Source organism: Podarcis vaucheri (assembly GCF_965113315.1).
Source record: "Podarcis vaucheri genome assembly, chromosome: 6".
NCBI classification, from domain to species: Eukaryota; Metazoa; Chordata; class Lepidosauria; order Squamata; family Lacertidae; genus Podarcis; species Podarcis vaucheri.
The window spans coordinates 90,313,565-90,338,896 of NC_138764.1; the positions used below are offsets into that span (position 1 = coordinate 90,313,565).

Below are 25,332 nucleotides of genomic sequence, written 5' to 3' on the forward strand. Positions count from 1 at the left end.
GGGGAAGGACAGAAAGATCAAAAATACCTTACAAATTTTCAATTTTACTTGACAGTATTCAAATCTATTTTCTCATTCTCTGGTTGTTAAAAATTATACATACAGTATATGAAGATATACCTTTTATTAACATAATAGTCCAATTGCTAGAAGGCTTTTAATATAGGGTATTTTGTGAAAACAGAAGTGAATCTGTGGTACCTTCATAAAACATAACCAATGTAAGTTATTGCAGACCACTTCTGTTTGAGAGAGTTCTACAGACCAGACTGCATTTCTATAGTGTAGCTTAATTCTGACCTGGCATTGCAGCACTTCCAATTTCCCTGTTTAAGTGTTAAGGGACCTTGACACACAATGCATCTTTGCAAGAATAATAAGCTTTAACAGCAGTTTTACATTTTACTGTTGCTTCAGTTTAATGAGGAAATATGCTTTACCTCTCTATACTCTCTTCACACGACAGCCTTTAAGCCAAACACTTAGCCTTCCAGACCAAGGCCATTTAGTGCAACATCCTGTTCACATATGACAATGGGAAACCTGCAAGATGACAATGGGAAACCTGCAAGCAGAATCTGAATTCTCCCACTTGTGATTCCTAGCAACAGGTGTTTAGTTGCATACTACCTGTAACAGTGGAGGAAGAACAATGGCATTCTTTTAGGGCTTCACTTTTTCATAAAAAAGGAACAAGGAAGTTGCCTCCTGACCATTTTCCTTCCCTGTTGGCTCCTGAATGAACAGCAAGCAAAGCAGCTGGCTTCAGAAAGCAAAATAGCTGGAACACAACTCCCTTGTGCTTCTCAGTAAGAAAAGATAAGGCTACTTTGGAGTGAGTAGGCAGCAGCCAACACTCCAAGTTCTGGGTGGCTTCTGTACAGGTGTTGACTCACTGAGATGCCATGTGTGAACAGAGCAGGTATCTGTATGAATTCAGATGTTTAATTAAAAGTTCAACTGTGTAGATAAAGAATGTCAGCTGGGAAAACTCATCACATTAGTCCAACACTCAACTCTGCTGTGTATTAAGGCTCTTATTAAACAAACTCCAAACCAATTAAGAGGCATTTGTAAAAAGGTAGCCAAATTGCAAGGCACAGCACAACAACTTCACACAGCTCATTCAAAATTCTTGGTGTTCCACACAAAAATGAAACAACAAATTCAAACTGATAATCTATTTTGCACTCTGCATTGGATGAGCACAGACGATCATCTATTCAAATTCCTGTTTAAATTTGAGATGCTACAATTTTTAAAGACCTGATTAGTAATCGGATTGAGTTTCTTCTTATAGAAGAGAAACTAAGAATCTTCATATCATCATATAATTTTGTAAGATCTATTTCTGGGTAATGGTATCAGAGAACATTTGAAAAACCACTTGAAGTAGAAGTTTATAAACCAACTGAAAGTTTTCCTTCCATTTTATCAACCTAGTATTTTATATAATAACATACCTAGAGCGTAGGTAGGATCCATGATTCAGAGAAGGTATATTTAAATACACACACATAAAAGGGAGAAACATTTAAATTGGACTTTGTGTATTACAGCCTACACTTTATTTATGGAATATATATTCCCAATTTTGGAACTATTTAACTCCTGTGTATGCATAGGAAACAAAGTATACTTGATTCAAAAGATTAAAATCAGTAGGACACAAAGCATAACTATTCTGTGAGAAAAAGAATTTCCTACATATTGTTTCAGCTGCAGAAGAGATCAAAATAAAATAATCTAGAAGTTTGGGCATTTGACCCTAACTCCCATGTAAATGTTTCCAACAGCTGCATAGTTTTAGCATCAACATTATTTTAAAATGCACTGATCTCACAAGTAAGCTAGAATAGTCATGTATCACTACAGGCACAAATTTTACAGCCATGAGCAGCTACAGCCAGTTGGGAGTCACATATTTTGTATCAATTGTTGACTGCCTTCATTAGAAAAAGCTACGTTCCTTATCTTTACTAAGCATGTCCATAAAAGAGTGAATGCTGGTACTTAAGGACATTTTCAGGTTTTGCCACAAGAACATTTTACATGTTAATAGGTTGGCAATGTACATCTCCATACACAAGTTCCATAAGGGTATCAGAACTGGAAAAGGCCTCCCCCCCCCTTTTTTTTTTGCTGTAACATATTGAGGGCACAATCATATGGTCCATGGGAAGGTGTCGTGAAGTCTGTAGGATTTTGAGAATCTCTCCCCAGGCAGTCAACCCTCCCAGTAGCCACAGAAAGGAGCACTGCTGTTGCTCCCTCTACTACACACACCATTTGGCTAAATGCAAACATTTTAAATGAATTATTTCTACAAGTATTACCACCACTTGAGCCAATTCAATCTACACAGTATCACAGCTATCTTAGTCTGGCACATTCATGCTTTTTAGTGTAGTGGTCAGGATTCAAAGAAGTCACTCAGTTTGCTTCACATGCCCAAGGGGTTTGGGGGGTTGATGTTTCTAGAAGAGCAGCCTCTGGGCTTGGCAAACTACTTTTAATGCTGATGCAGAATTACAGAAATTAATTTGACATATATCTCAAGGGCCTGTTATTTGAGAGAGGGAACCAAAATCCCACTAGGACTAGCCCAATTGAAAGAAAGAGGTTGCAACCCAAAGAATCACCAACACATCTCACTAAAACCAGCAAACATGCAGTAGTTTCGTTAACAATGGAAAAATATTCATGGCATGTAATGTGCCTAAGAATTGCCAGACATCTCTAAAAAAATTATCTTATCCCCCATATCCTTTATTAATCCCGTTCTATGTTCCCATCTGAAGTTTGAGACAGAAGAGCACTATCACACTGGAGTATCTTTGGGATGGAGATACCTGTGTCCAGCTTTGAACAAGACACTAAACACATTCTAATTAGTACTGGAAGTTCCAGCACATACAGAGTAGGGACCAATTAGTTCTGTCAGCCTGACCCAGAGCAGAAACAAAACAGCTGAAGCACTCCTTCTGTCTTTTTGTATCTGCCTTTTGTTGGGTGTATGGATTAGCATATTTGAGAGAATTGGAGCCTAGGCTAAAGAGTTCTGCATTTAGATAAGATACATTATGTGTGAAAACATTAAGACCTACCATTAAAATACTTCAGCTTTGAAAGGGTGCTTTTTAAAAGTACCTTAGTCTAGGAAAAACAATATCTACTGAAGTGACGGGGAATGTTTAGTATTTGGTAATCCTTTATATGTAAATGCTACAGGGTTGGCAGAGGCAGGGTGGAATGCAGGCTCGCTCCCATTTGAAGACTTACTAGCATGGGTCCTGGTAAATGCCCAGTGTTCTTTAGTTTCCTTATGTTAGGGGTTCTCATTCTTATATAGGAGCAGGCAGCACTTAAACATTTCTATGTCCTCAAAAAAGTTCTCAGACTCTCTGAATTTCCTTAAAATACTGCTTATAAAAGGTTAATCTAATTCCAACACCTCACTTTATAAAGCAATTTTATTTTAATAATATTAAGATCAAGTTTTAGCCTACCAAGAATAATTCTACAGTATAATCAAATACCTCCATGGTGATAATGTGCAGCTATCCTATGTCTCATAAGTATTGGATTAAGTGCTAAAAATTATTTGTATCGATTTATTGCAGGGTATCAACTTTTAGATGATTCAGCCCAGTATTTAAGGCTCTCAACGGTGAAAAGGATTTTAAAGAAACCCCAAACTGGCAAATAGTATCTAATTTCTTTCTGATGCTGTGTGTAATATTGCAGCAAGAAATCCTACTACTACTGCCATTACTATTTAAGGCCTACCATGTATAAAAAACCAGATTTTGATATTGCTACCAGCCCTACATCACTTAAGGTAGAAAAGCTGTAAGAATTTCTGTTTGGCCTTATCTGTGTTTTGCCAAACCAGTTTACAACATAGTCAAAATAAATTGCATGGCACAAAGTTACTCGGACTGTACCATTTTAAACTCTGGATGGTATTGTACATTCAAATGTTCCTCAGAATGAACTGAAAAGGAATGAAACACCAACTTCTTGCTGCTTTCCATATACTGGGATGTGTTTAATTTTGTTTAATATGGGCAGCATATAAACACATGATGCAACACCTGCAAGAAGAACTGGTTAATTCCCAGAGTTTCATTCCACTTTATTCATCTGAATGTGTGAACTGTCTCAGAGTCAATGCTTCAGTGGGCCTGATAGACTGTAGCCAATAAATGAGTTTTCATTAAGAGCCAACTGATCAGAAGCGCCCCCCCCCCCAATAATCTGCTGCTAAATTATACTACATCACACTGCAGGTGGGAAAATCAAATGTCTGAATACTTCACCTGTAGTTTGAACACTTCGCCTGCAACTTTAATGTAAGAGAATGAATAAGAAGTGGCTCCCTACAGCTACAAAAGCTAGCAAACTTTTTATACATGGAGAAAAGATTCAACCATTTGATTCCCCCACCTGCAGTCTGAAGAGATACACTCCAGCAGAACATTCATCATGCGGGCCTCTAGCTGATAAGAGTGTGTCTTTGAGTGTGCCACTTCAAACATTCACACATTATATGACACCTAGGAATTTCTACCATTTTGTGCTGACTGCATAATACAGTAAGCACAGAAATATTGTAGCTATAAAATCAAGACACACCAAACTCTTCCTTCTGAATATATATACTCTCAAGTTTCTTCTATCTCACCCTAGCAAGCACAGAGTCTTGCTTGTTCATGGCTGACATATAACCCAAATTAACCAGTTCTATAGAAATCATGAATTAATATAGAACAATTTCTATGATTAACCACAGCTCTGAAAGATTATTGCTATTCTGATTAGCTGCAACTCTTCAAATAAAAACTAAACCTATTGCCAAGGTTTTACTAAAAAAAAGAAAAGGGAAAAAAAGGAAGGTACATGGAAGTAACTCCCAGGTGTTTATAATTCACAACCTAAACATCATTGCAGTACAACTAATATTTAGCAATACAGCTGGTTTCTTCTTTGTAGAGCTCACTATGACCAATTTAACAATACACAGGACATAATTGAGCTTGGTGCTGTGGTTTAAACCACAGAGCGTAGAGCTTGCCGATATGAAGGTTGGCAGTTTGAATCCCCGCAATGGGGTGAGCTCCCGTTGTTCGGTCCCTGCTCATGCCAACCTAGCAGTTCAAAAGCACACAGCACAAGCAGATAAATAGGTACCGCTCCGGCGGGAAGGTAAACAGCGTTTCTGTGCGCTGCTCTGGTTCACCAGAAGCAGCTTAGTCATGCTGGCCACATGCCCTGGAAGCTGTACACCTGCTCCCTCGGCCAGTAAAGTAAGATGAGTGCCACAACCCTAGAGTCGTCCATGACTGGACCTAATGGTCAGGGGTCCCTTTACCTTTAAGAAGGCAATGGTTGGTATTTGTGTATTTGTGTTTTTTGACCAAACAACCAACATTTGTTAAAATAGTCACCAACCCTGACTTACCCAGCATATGCTATAATCAACTTATCAAGCAGCATGATTTCAAGTTATATAATTACAATCACTCGGCCTTAATAAGAACAAAAATTATATTTAGTTAAACAAGCAAGAATATGATCACTTCACGGCATCTGTGCAGCTCAGGAGCCCAATAATCCTTGAAAGTATAGGTCAAAGATTTCCCAGTGGGTAAAATTATTTACTCCATTCAAATGCATTTGAGGATCATGTGAAAATATGTTGCAACAAGTTTTGTTTTATTCCAAGTACCTTTCCTACAGTTTGATTGTGACACCTACAAGCAAAATGTATTCACCAGTAAGGAAAAATCACATGCTAATTTGCTTTCAGAGTAGATGTTTACATAATAAAACTGTATCAAAGAACTAAATTCTCTGATATCTAGTATTGGGGAGGAAACAAGTCATTGTCCCTGCCCTAGATTTAGTGGCTCTGTGGGTTAAACCACTGTGCCACTTGGGCTTGCCGATCGAAAGGTTGGTGGTTCAAACCCCCGGTCCCAGCTCCTGCCAACCTAGCAGTTCGAAAGCACGTCAAAGTGCAAGTAGATAAATAGGTACCGCTCTGGCAGAAAGGCAAACGGCATTTCCGTGCACTGCTCTGGTTTCACCAGAAGCAGCTTAGTAATGCTGGCCACATGACCCGGAAAAACTGTCTGCGGAAGCGGACAAATGCCGTCTCCCTCGGCCTGTAAAGCGAGATGAGCGCCACAACCCCTAAGTTGTTCGTGACTGGACTTAATTGTCAGGGGTCCCTTTACCTTTACCTACTCTGGAGATCTCTGTTTCTTTTTAAGAAGACAATCCTACATTTAATGTTTAGAAGGAACCAAGCCAATGTATCTGAAGCAAAACCAGAAGACTCCTAACAGCACAATCCTATGCATGTGTACTCCACTGTATTAAATAGAATTCACAGGTATGTGTTATTCCTATGTAAGTGTGCAAAGCATTGCAACCTAAATATATATCAGATGCAAGATCTATGCCAGGGGTAGGCAACCTAAGGCCCGGGGGCCAGATGCGGCCCAATCGCCTTCTCAATCCGGTCCACGGATGGTCCGGGAATCAGCGTGTTTCTACAGGACTAGAATGTGCCCTTTTATTTAAAATGCATCTCTGGGTTAATTGTGGGGCCTGCCTGGTGTTTTTACATGAGTAGAATGTGCGCTTTTATTTAATATGCATCTCTGGGTTATTTGCGGGGCATAGGAATTCGTTCTTTTTTTTATTTTCCAAAATATAGTTTGGCCCACCACATGGTCTGAGGGACGGTGGACCGGCCCACCGCTGAAAAAGGTTGCTGACCCTGATCTATGCTTTCTAAACCTGGACTGTTATTTTCAATATTTAAAGTGGAGAATATGAGGTCCTTTTGGTCAACGCAACTGACTAAGAGACTCATCTGGCAAAAAGGGATTTGTCGTATTATCCAAAGTGCCAGAAATTGTTTCCCCAAAAGTGGAATGCCTCATGAGCCAATTTATGTGCTACCCCCACCCCCACTTTTCTAACATACACAAACAGGCAACACAAAATGCTATTTACTAACCTCTTTTGCTATGTCATTCAAGGATGCTAATTAAAGCTGCTGATATAGTTGATGTGAACAGTTCAGGAGGTTGAAAAAAGGAGAAAATTCCTACTTGTGGAATTCTTCCAATTCTTGGACAGACACAAGGATTCGTTGCTTAGAGCAAAACGTTATTTAACTTTATTATGAACCAATTTTAAAAAGGTTAAACCAAGAATTCAACTAACTGCTGATAAACTACAAAACATACTTTTAAAGAACCACCATGTTTGCCCCAGATTGGGAACAAGAATATAAATGCTACCAGCTCACTAGCTTTGGGCTAGTAAACTTAAATTTACAATTGTTAATCCACATTTACACACACAAGCTGCAGATTACTCACCCAATTTCTAAGGTCCAAAAACTTGATTACACAAGACATTATACAAACATGTTTTCCCCAATTCAAATACTGTAAGTGGTTACAAATCTCCAGTGATAGGATCCAACCTTTTTATACTTTTCTGTATTATTCATCTGCTAATTTTTATTTGTTGGAGCCTTACACAGATTTGAGTGTCATTAAAAATGCTCAAAAAGTGTTCATAATGAATGAATATCTTTTATGCCAAAGGCGTAGCAAATGTAATTATGTGAAGGGGGGCAATTGTATTGGACTCCTGATGTTCTAATCAAGAGAATGAGAATAAAGGAGGGCTTGTAAGCTTAGTAATGGCAGCCCTGCTGTGGCAGAAATTTTGCTGATTTTCTACATTTAAATAGTAGGTTGAACTGGAAAGGATGACATGAGATAAATAAGTAAATGACAGTCCAATAGCCTTACTTATTTAATCATCTGAATCTCTGTGGAAGCAAGTAAACTCAAAGGTCAAGCTTCTCTTTCAAATTTGCCTAAAGATAGGAAAGTTTAGTCATTTTAACTATAGGTAAAGAGCTGAAAGAAGTCCTTCATTCACCATAGAGTGTGGTTTTTTGTGTGTGGTATGAATAACATTTCGCCATACCTGGCACAGAAGTAGTGAGAATTTTCTCTTTTAGATATTTTTAAAACTAGGCCATATTTATCACTACAGTACTTCCCTGGCCTATAAAATCCTAATTACAAAGTCTCAGTTTTACACAGCTGCTACCATACTGAAAGTCAAATGAGATCTGTAATTTCATTTTCAACTATTTTTCCAAGCAAACATGCAATAATTTGCACCTTGATGCTGAACAAACTGCTTGGAATTATACCACACTAATAGCAGTAGGACTTACTTTCAAACACGATTAGGATCAGGGACGTGCTTTTCACTTTGATCTTGTACATATAGGAGGCAAATAAAATCTTCAACCGTGCAATTTCATTGATGCAAAGTATAGCAACACTCTTAAGTAATGCAGCTAAGTGTTTGAGAGGCAGAGAGTTTTTCAAAGAAGCCCTAAATGAAACAAACAAATGTGAAAGAATAGTGCAGAGTACCTTTTTTCCAGTCATATCACCACCCCCTCGCCTTGCCAGTTTCCACCAAAACAAAGGAGATATTCCAAGCTACCCAATAGCTCTCCATCTGGAATCTAATGCAATTTCTGTTGAAGGAGTCAGTAGCAATCCTCTTAAAACCCCTATAAATATAGCCTCCCTTCGCTATGGCACTTTTTAAGAACCACAAATTTATAAATAACACTGCTTAATTAAAACAAATCCAGGAAATGGCTTCCCATCTACTCTAAAATGGGTTACCATTATAAGACATGCTGTGGTTTGGAACAACAACACCAACCAGAAAACCCCAACATCTATAGGTCATGAAAAAGTTATTTATGTTGAAACTTTATAGAAAAGACACCCATACTTTAAAATATGTATGCTGTATATGTAACTTGGGAGGAAGTTTTCAGCACTGGTCTTTATTTCCTTTAAGGAAGAGCTATTCAGTGGACAATATAAAATCTTTTTTCCCCCTTTAAAGGGGACATTCAATGTTGCAATTTTGCCTCACATAGAATTTCCATAGAGACACGTACCAAAAATAAGACTTGTTTCTCAGCAAGAATCGTCAGCTGCCATTAAAGCCACACCTTAAAAAGTTCTTACCACACAGCAGCCAAGCAAGTACAAACTAGTGGTGGCTCTTTTCAGAGCCAAAAAATAAGTTGAGCTAAAAGTTTGGATGATTTGGTATTTTAACATCAGATCTTAAACAGGCTGTGGTAAAGGCAGAAATATAAGTCATCTTTTTCTTTTTAAGGCTCTAGTAAATGCATGGTGTGTGTGTGCTTTTTTTTTTTTTTAACACACAAGTGTAGTCTAACAACCTTTCACAGGAATATAAATATTTAACATTTAAACCTGACAACACAGCACTAAAAGATAAAATGCCTTCCTGCTAAGAGCAATAGTGCCTCAGAACTGGAAGGCAGCTGTTGTTCCCCTGCCTTCTCTTTTGTTGCACCTAATCTCATGTCAAGTCATTCAAGCAGCTCCAAAGCGATGAAGACATAATTGAATCAACCTTATACATTTTTATTTTATATTTTTAAAAACCCACTATTATCAAATAGCTATATGTACATGCTAAGTTTTTCCAAACAGGCTTACACTCTTCTTTCTCTCCAAAAAACAAAAAGAAATCCAATGCATGCACACACAACCACAATGAAACTGAAATCAACGACTCAAACTTTGCAGAAGGGAATATAACTTGGTATGTCAGATCAATCAATAGTCCACAGAAATATTTTCTCAGCTACAGCTGTTTGTTATGCATGATGATTATCTGAATAAAGCCTCAACAGTAGCATCACTTCAAGAAAACCAAGGGAATTCTCCTCTCTCTCTTTCCCCCACCTCCAGATTTATTAACCATGCAACATATACATTTTAGTATTCTCTCAAGTGGGAGTTCTTAATAAAAAGAAGTAACTGATGTCCCATCACAAGCTGGCATGCCTACTGCACATCTTAAATACTGACTCATCAATTCACATAAAACTAGTGGGGGGGGGGGAGAAGAGAGGATCAAACTCCACCTACTTTCCCTCCCCCACCTCCAAAGAAAGCAGTTTAACCTACTTATGTGAGCCAATCCTTTCATGATGATCCAGAAAACAACTAATCATGAAGTCATAACATATTTTTTTTAAAAAAGGCATCTCAAGTCCCAAATCTACAGAAGACCCCCTGAAGTGTAACAAAACATGGCGAGAGAAAACATTTGCAAGCCATTGTTATAAGAGCACTGTGCTCAGATACCTTTGCAGACACAAAAACCAGCCCCTAGCTGCCAACAGAAGTGGTCAGCAAGTCAATGCCTGCTATTCAGTGTGTAGTTAGGCGTTTTATTTCCCTGCCTTCCTGATCATATCAGGCAAGCTTCTCAAGGCCTAATACATTGTGAAGAATGATATGACTCTTCTCTTCCCCCCCCCCACGACATATTTGTAAGTGTGTTATTTCCTTCTGTTCTCTTCACATGCAGAAACTTCCCTTTTCACATTCTTCTGTAAAAGATTTTACTTCATCTACATGATTAAGTTCCTATTTCTGCTTTTGGCTATATGTTAGATTCTTTCTTCTACTCGCCCCTCAGCCCCCCCACCCTTTCCACCCATCAGAAGCGATGTGTATATTTTAGCTTTCAAGGTCATTTTAGGAAGGACAAAAAAATAACCACAAGGAACCTTTTCGTTTTGTTTTCCTTTGCAAACACTCCATCTGAACCACAATGCCGAAGTTATTCGAACATCCAAAAGCCCTTCAAGCTAGAAAGCCAAGACAGAAATTTTGCTGGCTACCACTTCAGAAACTCTTTTTAACACTTCGATTCTGATACTCACAAGGCGATTCACACACAGCATACATTATAATGGGGGAGGGGAGGGGAGGGGTGGGCACACGGGACTGCGTGTCGAATGACTGCTTTTGGCGAATAGGTTTTTGTTTATTTCAACTGCACAAATCCTAACACACCCAAAGTGAAGCCGATTAGCCAATAATTAATGTCTCCCCATATATAGGTAAGGTATCAGTATACGGAAGTCAGTTCACATCACCAAACACACTTTAATGAATTTGTATTCTCCTCCTCTCCTAGCAAAGTCTATTGTTGTTGAAGAGCCACAGCTCTTCCTTTTCCACTCCCCTTTTTTTTAAAAAAAAATTGTGTACACACACACATATATATATACTGTATACACACACACACAATTTGAGGTGGGGGAGAAATAACTCTGCAACACCCCGGGGCAATTAGATTCCGCAGAAGCAGCATTCAAAATGAAACTGACAAAAACGGATCAATAAACTTTTCATTAGCAAATCTGAAGCCCCCCCTTCCACCCGCCCCCCCAAACCATGAGCAAAACACATTGCAAACCTTTCCTCCAGGAACATCCCTGACTCACAAAGAAGATCCTTCCTCTTCCGCCCACCTCCTCCTCCTCAAGATCGACATATCGAGTATTGAAAACAAATACCTATGTCTCTAATGGAAGTTTCAAACCTCTACTTGGATGGCAGAGAAAGAAGGAAGGGAGAGAGAGAGAGAGAGAGAGAGAGAGAGAGAGGGAGGGAGGCTGCAAGCCAGAAGAGACGAGGCAGAAATCACACACAGCAAGAAGTTTAGAGGAAGCGAGGCTAATCTTCCCCTTCCTCATCTATTTATCTTCCTCCCTTTCGGTGGGTGGGAGGGGTGCAAAGAAAGAGGAAGAAATATAGCATAACGACGAGACCTTTAAAATGGGGTGCTTTTTTTGAGGGGGGGAGGGAGGTTTCTTTTACCTGCTGCTGATCTTCCTCTGCCTAGTGGTGGCTGTTGGTAGGAAGAAGATAAAAACTGACACAACAGGAGTTGCTGCGTTTGAATGAGAAAGAAGAGAGGGAGGAGGGATTCTTGTGGGAGGAGGAAGGAGGGCTATTGGGAGTTAGCTTTTTTTTTTTTAAGGCTGGTTGCGTGAGCTACAGCCACACACACACACACACACACACCTGATCCTTTTGGCTTTTCTCTTCCTGATACCATTTGGGGAAAAGGAGGATTTGGGAGAAAGGTTAAGGGAGGGCATTTCCCAACCAAAGTCATTGGAGGAGGAGAGATGCTGCAATGAGGGCACTGCTGGAAACCACCAGTCTTGAAAAGGGATGGGTGGGAGAAGAGTTAGGTGTATGCAAGCACACACCTGTCCACTTTTACTGGGGAGGGGGCGATTCCTCCCCAATTCAACGGCGGATATGAATTAATGTGCCACCTTTTATGTCCCAGGGTTTAGCAAGGATGCTTGTGAAAGGACATTTCATTTGCTTACTTTACATTAAACATGTATATACTGCCTTAGTTCCAAAAGGAATGAAAGAGGAACATGAAAACATAAACAATCACACACTAAAATACTGATTAAAGAGTACATACACATGATCATCCCATTGCCATAGTTTTATCCATAATTCCCTACAAAATTTCAGGACAGGATTATTACCCCTCCCATATAAAATGCATTTTAAAATGTCTACATGCACTCCCCAATTATTTTAAATTGTAAACATCTTCATCATCATCATTTTATTTGTATGCCATCTTTCCATGGTTAAAGCAATGCTCAAGGCAGCTTACAACCTGACAAGATTTACATAGTTACCAACATAACAAAAGTCTCAAGTAATAAATAAAACACATCAAAGAGTACACAACCAAATGGAAAACACATAAATCATAAAATCTAAAACTAAGAATATTCCTTGAAGCAAGGAATATTATTATTATTATTAAAATTAGTAAGCCACTTTTCCATGTAAATATGCTTACGACAGAATCAATGCATCATTACCATAACAATAAAATACTAAGCCGTTTCAAAACTTATCTACGATGCTGTTAAGCAGCATACCCACTACCATGTCGCAAGGCTTTGCTGAGATCCACTGAGGCCCTATGTAGCAAACAGTCCTTGGCACAACTACTAAGACATTTAAAAAAACAAACCTACAGAACACAATGGGATTTGTGGACGCATGCGCCCAAAGGTTGCGGCCTAAACCCCTAATCCCATAACTCAACACCTCCTTCCAGAGATGCCTCGTTCCTCATCAAACACACTTGAGCAACAACAAAATAGTGGGGTTATAACATATATTGAGGCACCAGGCAAAAACCGTTTCTGTATAACCAGGGCCTTTGGCTGAAAGAAATATTCTAAAGTCTTTGAAAGGTGTTTGTGGGAGGTAGGGGTGTGTGTGTTGGTTCGTTACACATTTTGTGTTCTCCTTTTGTATTTTGAAGTTGCGACCCGCCCTGTGATCTTTGGATGAAGGGGCGGAATACAAATTTAATAAATGATGATGATGATGATGATAACAATTCCACAACGCAAAGTGCCAGCTCTGAAGGCAGTAATTCTGTTATTTTAATCCCTCTGGGTGAAAGCAGGGGGCGGGTGGGGGCGGAATCCTTAAAGCACAGTCCTATCCCCGTCTACTCAGATAAAAAACCCCATTGGGTTCAATGGCATTTACTCCCGGGGCAGTGGTTACAAAAGCGCGGCCTAACGTTTAGTGGTTTGCCCATGGGCACATCCTCTGGAGAAAGGGGGGGGGGGAGGCTAGTCACCTTCGAGAGGAAAAATGACCCTCGAGCCATAATCCCCATAGTCAAGCACACACAAAATCCCACAGAGAAAGGGGTCTATTTCAGTGGCCTTGGCAGGTTCCCTTCACAGTGACTCGCCCGAGCTGAGGAGCTGCCTTGTCGCCATGGCGGCCCAACTCGGCTAGGCCCAGCCGCCTCGTCGTCTGCCCCGCAGCGGGCAGGGCGCTTCGGCCTCCTCCGGTCTTCCCTTGCCCTCGTGGCGCCTCAGCCCCAATATCTCGGAGGAGGGAAACGAGAGATGAGGCCGCCGCGGCCTGAGGAGATCTAGGCACACACGCGCGCGCGCGCCAAGGAAAGCGGTTGGGCCTGAGGGCGGGAAGGAGAAGAAGGAGTTGTTGGTGATGGGGCTCTTTCATCTAGGGCGGAGATGGGGGCATTTTAATAAAGTTTCCACAGAGAGACCACCCTCCTCCTTAGTCTGTGGACAACGAAGGGGCCTTGGGTGGGGTGGGGGCACCTTAAAAGATTCAGCAAAATTTACCGTGGCGTGGGCTTCCGCGGGCTGCAGGTCGCTTCGCTTCTGCCGTGGGGATGCGGCGAGTCTCTCAGGCAAGACTAGTCGGGGCGATGAAGAAAAAGCGTTATAGCGAAACAAAGCCTTATAGCTATTTATCTTCCTTCCCCCCCCATAAATTTGTTATAGCTATTTATCTTCCTTCTTCCCCCCCCCCCTAAATTTGAGGAGGGTTTTGGAGAGAAAATGTGTGGGTTTGTTTTGGGGGGCGGGCCAAAGATTTCAGACATGGAATGAAGAACAAGGGAAGTGAGGAAGTTATGAGGCCAAGAAAAAATGCTTTCGGTTTAGCTTTGGAAGGCAGATACATTTGTTTTATACGGTATTTATTTACTGGTCAGTGTTGTCGGACTCCCCACTATGTGCAGTCACACACACCCCCCTTAATCTGGCACATTGAGTTGTGCATGGGGCAGCACCCTCACAGGCTCTCACGCTTGTGACGTAAGTTAGGCCTGCTGTGGGGAACTGTTGCCCCCCAGATGTTGCAGGGGGGGGATGTTCCCTATTCACCTGTGAGGCCAAAAACTAGTGTCTTATTGGTCACTTAGCCAGGTCATGGGGGTGGATCTCCCCAGCATTACCTGCAACCCTCTGCTCTCTGATATATTATTTAATAGTTATAAAACTCTATTTAAGCATTTGAAATGCCTCGCATTATCTTGGTAAGGCAGGCTAGCATTATTATTTCCAAATGGCAGATGAGGTCCTCAGGTTGAGTGATAGAAGTTTGTCTAATAGCATGGTTTCATTTGCCCCAGCTGCAATATAACATGTCTCTCCCATGTTGGTCTCTACAGCCTCTACAACGCTGTAATTCGCCAGCAGTTTGACTTTACCCCGGATGGCACACTCTTCCATTGTCTCCCGAGACAGATGGATGGCAACCATGACTGGGGTGAGATTTGAACTCTGGACTGCCACATAAAGTGCAGCAAAACAAAGTGCTGTCACTTTATGGGGTGGTGCGTGTCTCTCATGGTGCTGTTTAAAATTGGTGCATGTGAATCAAAAAAGGCGCTGCTAGTACTTTTTAAAATGTGTCCCTATTTATTCAGTGCATTTTAAGTGGTGTAAGAATTAATTTAAAAACAATGGAGGACCAGCAAGAATAAAGGGACTGAGCAACATGTAGGAGAAATAATGGTCACAACTGTGGGGAGGAGAATGGAGTTCTGTAATTTACTCCTTACTTTGACAATTTGGTCAGATATAGAGCAGTACATTTCTAGAGCAGGCCATGCATTGGGCCTGAGCTGTTGTACCTCATCAATCAAAACAATAGCTTTCAAGGTTGCTTTGGAATAGTGACTAAGGTTATTAACAAAAGTTGAGTTGTTTCTTTATCAGTGCAAGTACATTTTGAGCAAACTCTTTTTCTCTCTCTGTATGTAAATTTCTTCTTTAAATAGTGAAGAGGACACTACTGTAAATTTTACTTTGTTTCTTCTATCTGACTTCCTTTGGCATAGTTTAGGTTAACAGGCACCCAACAACTGCAGCATTCTGTAAATTTGAAATAATAGGCATTGTTGTTTTGATCTGCCCTCCAAGGCTACTGGAGCAACAATAAACAGCAGCTGTGCAATTTTGGAAGACTGTGTTTTATGGTAATGTTGTATCCAACACTGTTACTGTCTTTACCTATTGGAATCTTGGAAGTGTGGCAGTCAGGCTGTATTTATTTAGAATAGATTAACACTTTCCCACACATATCAATATAAGGATGAAACAAAAAGAGCAAAGACAGATATTTTCCTGATGACTGCCTAGCTTTAGATCTTTGAACACACGTCTACCCACTCAGTAAGGTGAGGCTGCACTTTAAAAGGACAAGCTGGTATTTGTGCTGTACTCTTCCCGTTTTTCCAGCAGCCCATCCCCATACATTTTTCCCAGCCAGGCTCACTTCTGGCATTAGAAGCCACAAGGCCAGAGCTCAGATAGGCAGATAGAAGCTGTTTTGATGCACCAAAAATACATCTGTGCTTTCCAGCTGTATTCTAGTAAGAGCTGTTTGACAATGGCATGAACTTACTTGGGAGGTTGTGTACTCCCCTTCATTGGAGGTTTTTAAGCAGAGGACAGATGGTCATCTGTCAGGGATTCTTTAGTTGTGACTCCTGCATTGCAGGGGGTTGGACTAGATGATCCTTGGTATCCCTTCCAGCTCTACAGTTCTATGGTGATGATGATATAGATGCTATGCTGCCTCAGGACTGCTATGGTAGGTATAGAAATATTTGTGGTATAGAAATGTTTTAATAAAAAATAAGCAAATAAAGCACTTTGCTCCCAGTTCCACATAGAGAAAGAAGCCTGCCAGACTGGCAGCTGAACTGTGTAGTGGTACCTCAGGTTACAGACACTTCAGGTTATGTGATTCTGGGTTAAAAATTAGTGGCATCCCTTTGGCATTTCCCCTCCAGACCAACTTGAATCCAAATTAGAACTAAATAATGACCTGGCTATGTTTTAAGCCAGTAATGTGTACACAGCCTATGTACCCTGCATATTAAAGCACATTATCCTCTTTGGTGACCTTCTCTGTGCAACCAGGTCACTGGCACTGGCTGAGTGTGCATGTTTTGTCTGCACTGGAATGTCGTCCCCAAGCACCTCACGATAGGCTTCCTCCCTAGAAATGAATGTCATCCATTAATTTCTAATGGATAACGTGCACACTCAGAGTCATCGTGAGGTTTTGCTAATGTACTGTGATGTAACAGAATTCAGTGGGAATTTCTGAGATCTGAGCCAACTCTCTGAGCAGAACTCCACCCTGTCACCTGCACATCCCTGGTCCAGGTTATGTTTCTTAACAGTGTTACAATTGTTACATAACAATTCCTGTTCATATATAAGACTGTTTGATTGATTGATCCCCTGCTCTTCAGCCAAAAGGGCACCTAGAGTCTATTGCAAGACAGTCCCTGTTCTCAGCCTTGCATATCAGATGACACAACAAAAAAGGAAAAAGGGATGTGGAGGGAAGAGGGAGGAGGAAGAAAGCAATCTCAGACACCCATTCTCAGAATTTCATTTCTTATAAGGACTAGCCGCAATGGAAACTTCTTGTTGAGGAATAGCTGCAGGCAGATGGTCTCTTAGCACAATTATTCAGGGCTTCTTAGTGAAAAAAGCAGCACAGAAGGAATTTCCTCTTGTGTACAGGAAGACTCAGGCAAGATCATTGCATGGGAGAATGTGCTGGAGACTTATTTTTTCCTAGTTTGCTACTGACATTGCCCCAAGCAGGGACAAAGGAGAGTTCTGATCCTGTGTTCTTTCTCTAACCACCCACAATATTTACATTCCTCTCTTTAGTGGAGGAAAAGGTTCACAAAAAATGAATTTAAAATTAGCATAAAAAACCTAAAAAGAATACATAAAAACCAGAATTTGGTGTATGTAAGACAACAGCAAACAGCAAACCCTTAACACACTATGCTCCCCAAATATCCAATGGATTTTAAATTATATATACATTTGCCTCTGTTTGAAAAACAGCAAAAGAAAAAGAGAAGTGGACCTCCTGTGGGTCACCACTGAGAAAGCCCTACAGCGGAGAGCAGAATGTAGATCAAAATCTACTGCAAGGGATTTGCAGTAGATCTAGCAGTACTGCTAGGGAAGTGATGAATGAGAAGTTAAAGTCCCCACCCCCACCCACAGAGAGATATAAAAGAACATAGGAGGAGGAGAATCTTTAAACTATTTAGGCGCAGGGAGAAGCTTGTGGCCACAAAGAGGAGGGGGATAGAAGGAAACTAAAGTTGGTGAGTGAGTGTGTATGAGGTTCTAGCTATCAGAAAACAAGAATCTGTAGGCTTTGGGATAAATATCTAATATCAGTAATCTGGCAACACTGGAGTGTGACAGTATCTTGGGTGATAAAGAATGCGAGAAAAAGAGAATGCTGGGAACTGCAATTATGTAGACAGATAAGAGTCCTCCCCTGAATTTGGGAGGACTGCCTTGGACTAACAACAGCACTAAACCATGCAGTATGAGAAGCTGCACAGGGCACAGGCAGAGGCTATGATCGAGGCACAACCATGTATCCTCAGACAGGAACAAAAGGAGCCTGTGTGACTCAGTAAAAAAGGGAACCATTTTATATCCTTAGCTTTGGGATCAACACAGCGCTCATCCTTGTAACCACTATGCAATGTTTTCCATAGTATCCCTGCCCTGTTCCTGCAAATACAATTTATCATTCCATTAGCAATTTATAACTAGTGTCAACTAAGCATTGCATAGCCTTTGCCTGCTTGCTTTTGGAGGTTAAAATGTGAGTTAAGGAGAAACTCGGAAGCTTCAGGGTTATCCTTTGTCAAGTTGTAGCTTGGGCACGCTACAGATTGCACCATGGAAACCTTGTTTATGCTTGCATATCTTTACATGGACTCAAAACTCAGAAGGCACACATAATTTTGATCACTTGGGTAGTGTGGTGTAAACGAATGCTGCTGTTAGTAGTACTATGCAAATGGAATGTGTTGTTCACTGGGGATTAAACCTGACATACCAGTTCTTGGAAAACTGTATTCAGCTTTGAATCACCATTCAGAGTGGTCAGTAGGAAGTGCCATGCAAACCCCACATAATTTTACTATCTCACTTATATACTTTTCACTTTTAAGTTTTAGCTCATGGATTTATGAGATCCTTGGCTTTCATGCAGCTTAAAGACTCAAGGTTGTTGCGTTCCTGACTGAGGAAACAAATTTGGAAATATTGTTTAAAATCTGTATGTTTCATCATGTATTTTAGGAAGGGATGGTGTTTTCCCTGGTTCTTTAATGTTGGACAGTGAGAGTCCTGGGCTGAGGGTGCATTAATTAATTTTGCTGGTTGGGTATTTTGGTAGAAAACAGAAGCTAGTTTTACAAGCTCTTACAAAATAAAATGTAGCTCCATTATAATAGATGAAACACATTATGGCGACTGACGTATTTTTGTACACCATCCCAATCTCTGAGCAATGTGCCATTCCAAGAGTTCCAGGTGCATTCCTGGGGGTTGTGTTTCCTTTTGGGAATGAGGCACAGAGAAGACTGGTGTCCTTATGATGGTTTATTTACACATATATACAATCTGAGCCTGCGATGTATGGGTCATAGTATTAAAATACCAAAAGGATATTGTTTCTCCCATATCCACAGTCTTGGATTCAAGCAGAAATCAGCCATTACTCACTCTCTGCATTTCCAGCCTGCAGTTTTCTCCTCTAGATCACATGACACATACGCTGGCTTCTCACTATTAAAGTAAAGGTAAAGGGACCCCTGACCATTAGGTCCAGTCATGGCCAACTCTGGGGTTGCGGCGCTCATCTCGCTTTATTGGCCGAGGGAGCCAGCGTACAGCTTCCAGGTCATGTGGTCAGCATGACTAAGCTGCTTCTGGCGAACCAGAGCAGCTCACAGAAACACCATTTACCTTCCTGCTGGAGTGGTACCTATTTATCTACTTTCATTTTGATGTGCTTTCGAACTGCTAGGTTGGCAGCAGCAGGGACAGAGGAACGGGAGCTCACCCCATCGTGGGGATTCAAACTACCAACCTTCTGATTGGCAAGTCCTAGGCTCTGTGGTTTAACCCACAGCACCACCCGCATCCCTTCTCACTATATTTATTGCTAAATAAATATATATAATACAACCAGTCTTACAACAGGTGTTGAAGTGTAAGTTGCTTCATGAAAATGAGTAGGACCCCAGCTATCTAAAGGACACAAGTTCAGGGCTACACATGGCAAGCCACCACATATCTTTAAGGCATTTCTAGGATGAAGAGTCCCCTCTGCTCATGCTTTGCTGTTTAATAAAATATGCAATTTACATATTCAGAAGTTAGGGGATTTTGTTAATACACTCTTAAAATATATCACAGATATCACATTGATGCACTCATTAATCCTATTTGGTGGTATTCAATTAAGTTTTACCCAGAGCAGACCCCATAAGGTTGTTAGGTTCATTAATTTCAATGGGTCCACTCTTGAGTAAAACTTAGTTGAATACCACCCATTATGTTTTGCTGATTGGTTCCATTAGTCATGGAGATGTACAGGGCTTCATAGTTCTGCTCATTTTAATACATGGGAGGCATCAATATGTACAAATATGCTAGTTCTCTTCTTTTGCCTTCCTTTTGTATCCACCTTTTAACAATTGTTGCAGCAACTTATTTCTTCAGTATAAATAAAAACCATGCACAGAAGGGACAGAGAGGGTAAACTTTGTGCTGTTATTTGTCAAATCAACCCACCACTTCCAACTTAAAACAACAAGCCAGGAGAGTAGAACAGTACTGTAGCTTAAGGGCTGGGAGAAACATCTTATCTGTCCTGCTTACTAATAGGTATTTTAAATTACTACTTGCCCTTTTCAGATTATACATAAGTACAATAAGTGCATATGTGAATTTCAGTTTATAGTTTGAAAGATCAAACTACTTATATTAGTATATTTGTATAGAATGTATTGACATTCTGAAGTGTTTCACAGGGATTAAACAAATCATGTTCCTGAAAAAAAAAGTCTTCCTTCTCCTCTCCTCCCCTTAAGGTTTATATGTATACGACATTAGTAAAAGTATTGTTTAAATACTAGTAATGCATGTCCAAGTTGTATACCTTTCTTATTGCCTATGTGATCACAGGTTGTTGCCCATTGTCACTTTTTTTAAAAAAAAAGTATAATTAAATAATAGTATTAAAGTGCTAACTTACACATTACACATTACATAGGGTAGCAAAATTAGGTGGGGGGATCAAATATTTTATCAAATAAATAACTTGCCTAAGGGTCCTCTAAAACTGGGATAAAAGTGAATGTGATAAAACTGTAAATGGAATATGCTTAAGTATTAATACTGATTTTGAACTGGTATTGCTCCTTACTTTGCAAATCCTAAGTGAGGCTGTTGAGCACTTCCAAAGTTTTGCCAGCTGGCGCTGACCAAAACTTCCACCCACCCATTTTCCACGAGCCACTAGTTTCAGGGAGGGGGTGTTTATACCATTTCTAAGCTGATATGGGTGGTAGTGGGTGGGCCCTGATACTGGGGACTCGCCAGAGAACCCACTTCTATCCCACCTCCCATAAGACCACATTACAAAGCCAGTGGCGTAGCATGGGTTGTCAGCACCCGGGCAAGGCAAGTAATTTGCGCCCCCTAACCCGTGGATTTGCGCCCCCTAACCCTAACCCCCAGATGCTGCGCCCAGTGCGGCCGGCCCCCCCTGCACCCCCCACGCTACGCCACTGTACAAAGCCTAATGCCAGCTACCACTGGTACTTAAAGCTAAGCTCAGGGATCTTCTCTCTGCTAGTTGTGGGGCACAATCCTGATTGCCTCCAGCCAGCATATCTGGGGGTTAGGATTGTTCTGATAGGAACACTAAATGTCACAGTGTGCCTGTGTGTGTGCTCTTTATATATTAAATATGACCATTATTGTAAAAACACCCTATTCCAAAAGTTCTGTAGAACATATTGTTCAGAACTCTGCAGCTGCACCAGGAAATATTTTGTGTGTGTGTGTGTGTGTGTGTGTGTGTAAAGAGAGACTCTGCCCCAATACCTATGTTAATTAATCTCACATGCCTATTAGTATGACCAAAAGATGGGAGGATAAACAAGATTCTGTTTGGAGAAGTCTACTGTATTAAAGTCTTCTAGGTAGAAATGATCTTCATTTGCAGTTCTCAGGAAGACTGGGGGATTCTTTGCTTGTTTCTGAGCTGTTTCAATTTTAACTCAGTGGCAAGTGGAATAAGGAAATGCAAGCACACAGGTTGGTTGAGTCCTGCAGATTTCTTTCTTTTTGCCTCTGTTAAGGATATACACAGTAGTATGTTTACAGGAAGTGATTGCTATGCAGACAGTTTGCCATTCTTGATGTGGTAGCAGATTTGACTAATAGACTCACATGATTACATTTACAAAACTGTAGACAAGAGCTCTGATGAGAAGGCTCCAAGTCACTGCATTCTTGAACCATCAGCTAATCACATGATTAACTGCTTTCCCCTCTGTATTATGCTCTTCTTTCGTGGTGATCAGTAAACAGGCATAGGACTTTCAAAACTCTCCCTGCTGCTGGAATGTGATCCACAATTTCATGAATGCTGTGCCAAAATCTGCCCTACAATTACTCAATAGTTATCTTCCCTTGCACACAAAAAGAGTCTTCAATTTTTCTGCATTACTTTCAGGATGCTTTAGGATTTCAGTAGATGTTGTGTTTTGAGTTTACCTTAGCATTGCAAAGTGGCACAGGATTGTGGGTTGTGCTTTTTTCGTTCCAGGGAATGGTTCTCCAAGACTTAGCAGCATACCAGGCTCCCCATGCTTGCAGATGTGAAAAAAAAAGTCCCATGAGCGCAGCTACCTCCCTCTGTCTCCCTCTGCACATTCACTTTACTTAAACGTGTTAATTAATTGTATTGCTTTTAAATATTTTTATGTTGTTGTACACAGCTCTTAATGGGAAAGAGCAGCATATAAATACTTGTATAAATAAATAAAACAACCCACTCTTCATTGCTCACACAATCCCAGAGCGGGGGGGCACCATCTTTGCCAAACGTTTTAGCCACTTTAGCCCTGTTTTTACTCCCTTTTTGAACTCCAAGGTGAATAATATATTTATCTAACAACATTTATTTACTGCTTAATTGTAATAAAACCTCAAAGCTGTTTGCCCCCCAACTAAATAAATATAACAATAAAATTATCAGTAAAATAGGCAGTTAAAAACAAGTATTTAAAATATCAAACCCCCCCCCCCCAACAACTGAGTAAACTAAATCCAGATTAAAACACATGTTAGCTTCTACATGTCTGGTAGACTTGCCTAAGTAAAAATGTTTTTAGCAGGTGCTAAAAAGAAAACAGTGAAGGCGCTACCTGATATCAATAAGCGGGGAGTTCCAAAGTGTGAGTGCTGCCACACTAAAAGTTTGATTTCTGGGAAGGGTGCAGAATGTAGACCTCTGGTGAGGTGATGTGTAGGATGAAAGAAAGGTCATATCCACACCGTTCATTTAAAGCAACCTTATTACAAAACCTCTCAGCTACCTCAAAGATAAACACATAAAAGCAATATCCTTCCCCAACCATAATTTTCTCTCCCATTTGATAATTTTCAAATGCAATTTTTTTAAATTAATTGCTGGGAAATGGTCCCCCAACCATCCCCACAGGGAAAAAAATTCACCACAGCACTATTCTCATAGATCTATCACTATTGTTTAGTTTATTATAAATAAAAAGGAAGTGCAATAGAGATCTTCTATTTCACGACCACCCTGAAAGGTAAATTCAGTTAATTTTTTTATTATTATTACTGTATTATCATTATTATTACCATTATTATGTCCTTCACCCTAGGGTTCCAGAGCAGGTCAGAAGACTTTGAATCGCAACATTAAAAGCAGTTTAAAACAAATTACACACAAGATCTCAAGAATAGGGTAGGTCCTAAAAATATACATCTCAACGATCAAAGGCCAGGATAAAGAGGTGCATCTTCAGAATTTGCTGTGGGGAGAGAATTTCACAACTTAGGGTCTGCTATCCCAGATTCTAAGGGCAGTGGAACTATCAAGAAGGCCTCCCTCTGGTGAGTGAATTTCATGGCAGCACAGGATTTGGACCTGGATCCCAAAGTACCCGTATTTTTCGCTCTATAAGACGCACCAGACCACAAGACGCACCTAGTTTTTGGAGGAGGAAAACAAGAAAGAAAAAATTTCTGAATCTCAGAAGCCAGAACAGCAAGAGGGATCGCTGTGCAGTGAAAGCAGCAATCCCTCTTGCTGTTCTGGCTTCTGGGATAGCTGCGCAGCCTGCATTCGCTCCATAAGACGCACACACATTTCCCCTTACTTTTTAGGAGGGGGAAAAGTGAGTCTTATAGAGCAAAAAATACGGTAATCACAAACATGCCAACCATTACACCAACTTGTTCACTTCTCTTTTGATCCCCCTGTAACATACAGCAGAATTCTTGTTCTCCTCCCCTCTGTAGTTTCCTTGAATCATCTGTGTCTTTTACAAAATGTGTGGACTGTGGAAGAAAGTCCATGCTTTGTTTTTAAAGGGCTGTACACTTTACAAACATGTAGTTATCAAATTTTGGCAGCAGCGGTGCAGTCTAATGTACTCTAGGTTTCATGATTGTCACATGCTTTCTTCTCGCAGCTGATAGGGGAGTCATTCGAGTTATTTCTTGTTTGCTCATTACAGCAGAGCCAACGGCAAAGGTGCTGATAAATTTCCTTCTAGTACTTCCTCTGCCAGTGCATTGGCTTTAAAAAGGAGACTTTAAAAAACTGCTTTGCTCCTGCAAGAGATTCCAAACTTTGAGGATTACCAGGGCTCAGCAAGTGTGTGCTTCATTCCGTTTCTGCTTTGTATAATTGGTGTTGTTGTTTTTTAAAAAAATTAACAAATCCAAGCCAGATAATCTAATTTAGAGAGCAATCCTGACCCACATGGATGTTAATGGCTGGGGTGGGGGTTAGTATGAAGCATTGCTGATGGAGGACTGTGCTGCTGCTGCTGCAGAACCAGGACCTCCACCAGAGTACAGTGGTACCTCAGGTTACATACGCATCAGGTTACATACGCTTCAGGTTACAGACTCCGCTAACCCAGAAATAGTGCTTCAGGTTAAGAACTTTGCTTCAGGATGAGAACAGAAATCATGCTCCGGTGGCCCGGCAGCAGCAGGAGGCCCCATTAGCTAAAGTGGTGCTTCAGGTTAAGAACAGTTTCAGGTTAAGAATGGACCTCCGGAACAAATTAAGTACTTAACCCGAGGTACCACTGTAGATGGAAAGCTACTAATTTAGCCAGAATTGGGTCCCCAAATGGGGTGTTTAAGGGACAGAATTAGGCTGGCCAGACCCCTCCCCAAGACTTGCCCTCCCCTCCAAAGAAGCCCTGTCACCATGACCAGCAGGAGCCAACGCTGTTTTCAATACATCATTAACTCTTCACTCTGATCACCCCATGGCACTGTTAGGATAGTTCTAAGAATAAAGCAGTTCAAAGTATCAATATTCACTTGGATAGTCTCAAAATTATTGTTCATGCTGATATTTTTGCCTCTGCAAGTTTTCTAAAAACCTTTTCCTGATTAAAAAAAGTATATTT

The 25,332-nt window shown here is 40.6% G+C and overlaps 1 protein-coding gene and 1 long non-coding RNA gene across 4 annotated transcripts in view; one reads left to right on the forward strand and one right to left on the reverse strand.

Annotated features, from left to right (window-relative positions):
- ZNF217 (zinc finger protein 217) overlaps positions 1-13,628 on the reverse strand; it is a 34,412-nt gene extending 20,784 nt beyond the window's left edge. The window contains exon 1 of one of the 3 annotated variants that reach the window (XM_082225872.1): positions 13,606-13,628. The gene's annotated coding sequence lies outside the window, so the exon portion shown is untranslated. Of the gene's footprint in view, positions 1-11,479; positions 11,666-11,783; positions 11,876-13,605 lie in introns of those variants that run through there. The other 2 variants (XM_082225870.1, XM_082225871.1) reach the window with 2 other exon arrangements.
- Positions 13,629-14,111: 483 nt separating this feature from the next.
- Positions 14,112-16,116, forward strand: LOC309534417. Its single transcript, XR_014220700.1, has 2 exons — positions 14,112-14,193; positions 14,959-16,116. It is a non-coding gene; the product is annotated as an uncharacterized lncRNA (long non-coding RNA).
- The last annotated feature ends 9,216 nt before the right edge of the window (positions 16,117-25,332 follow it).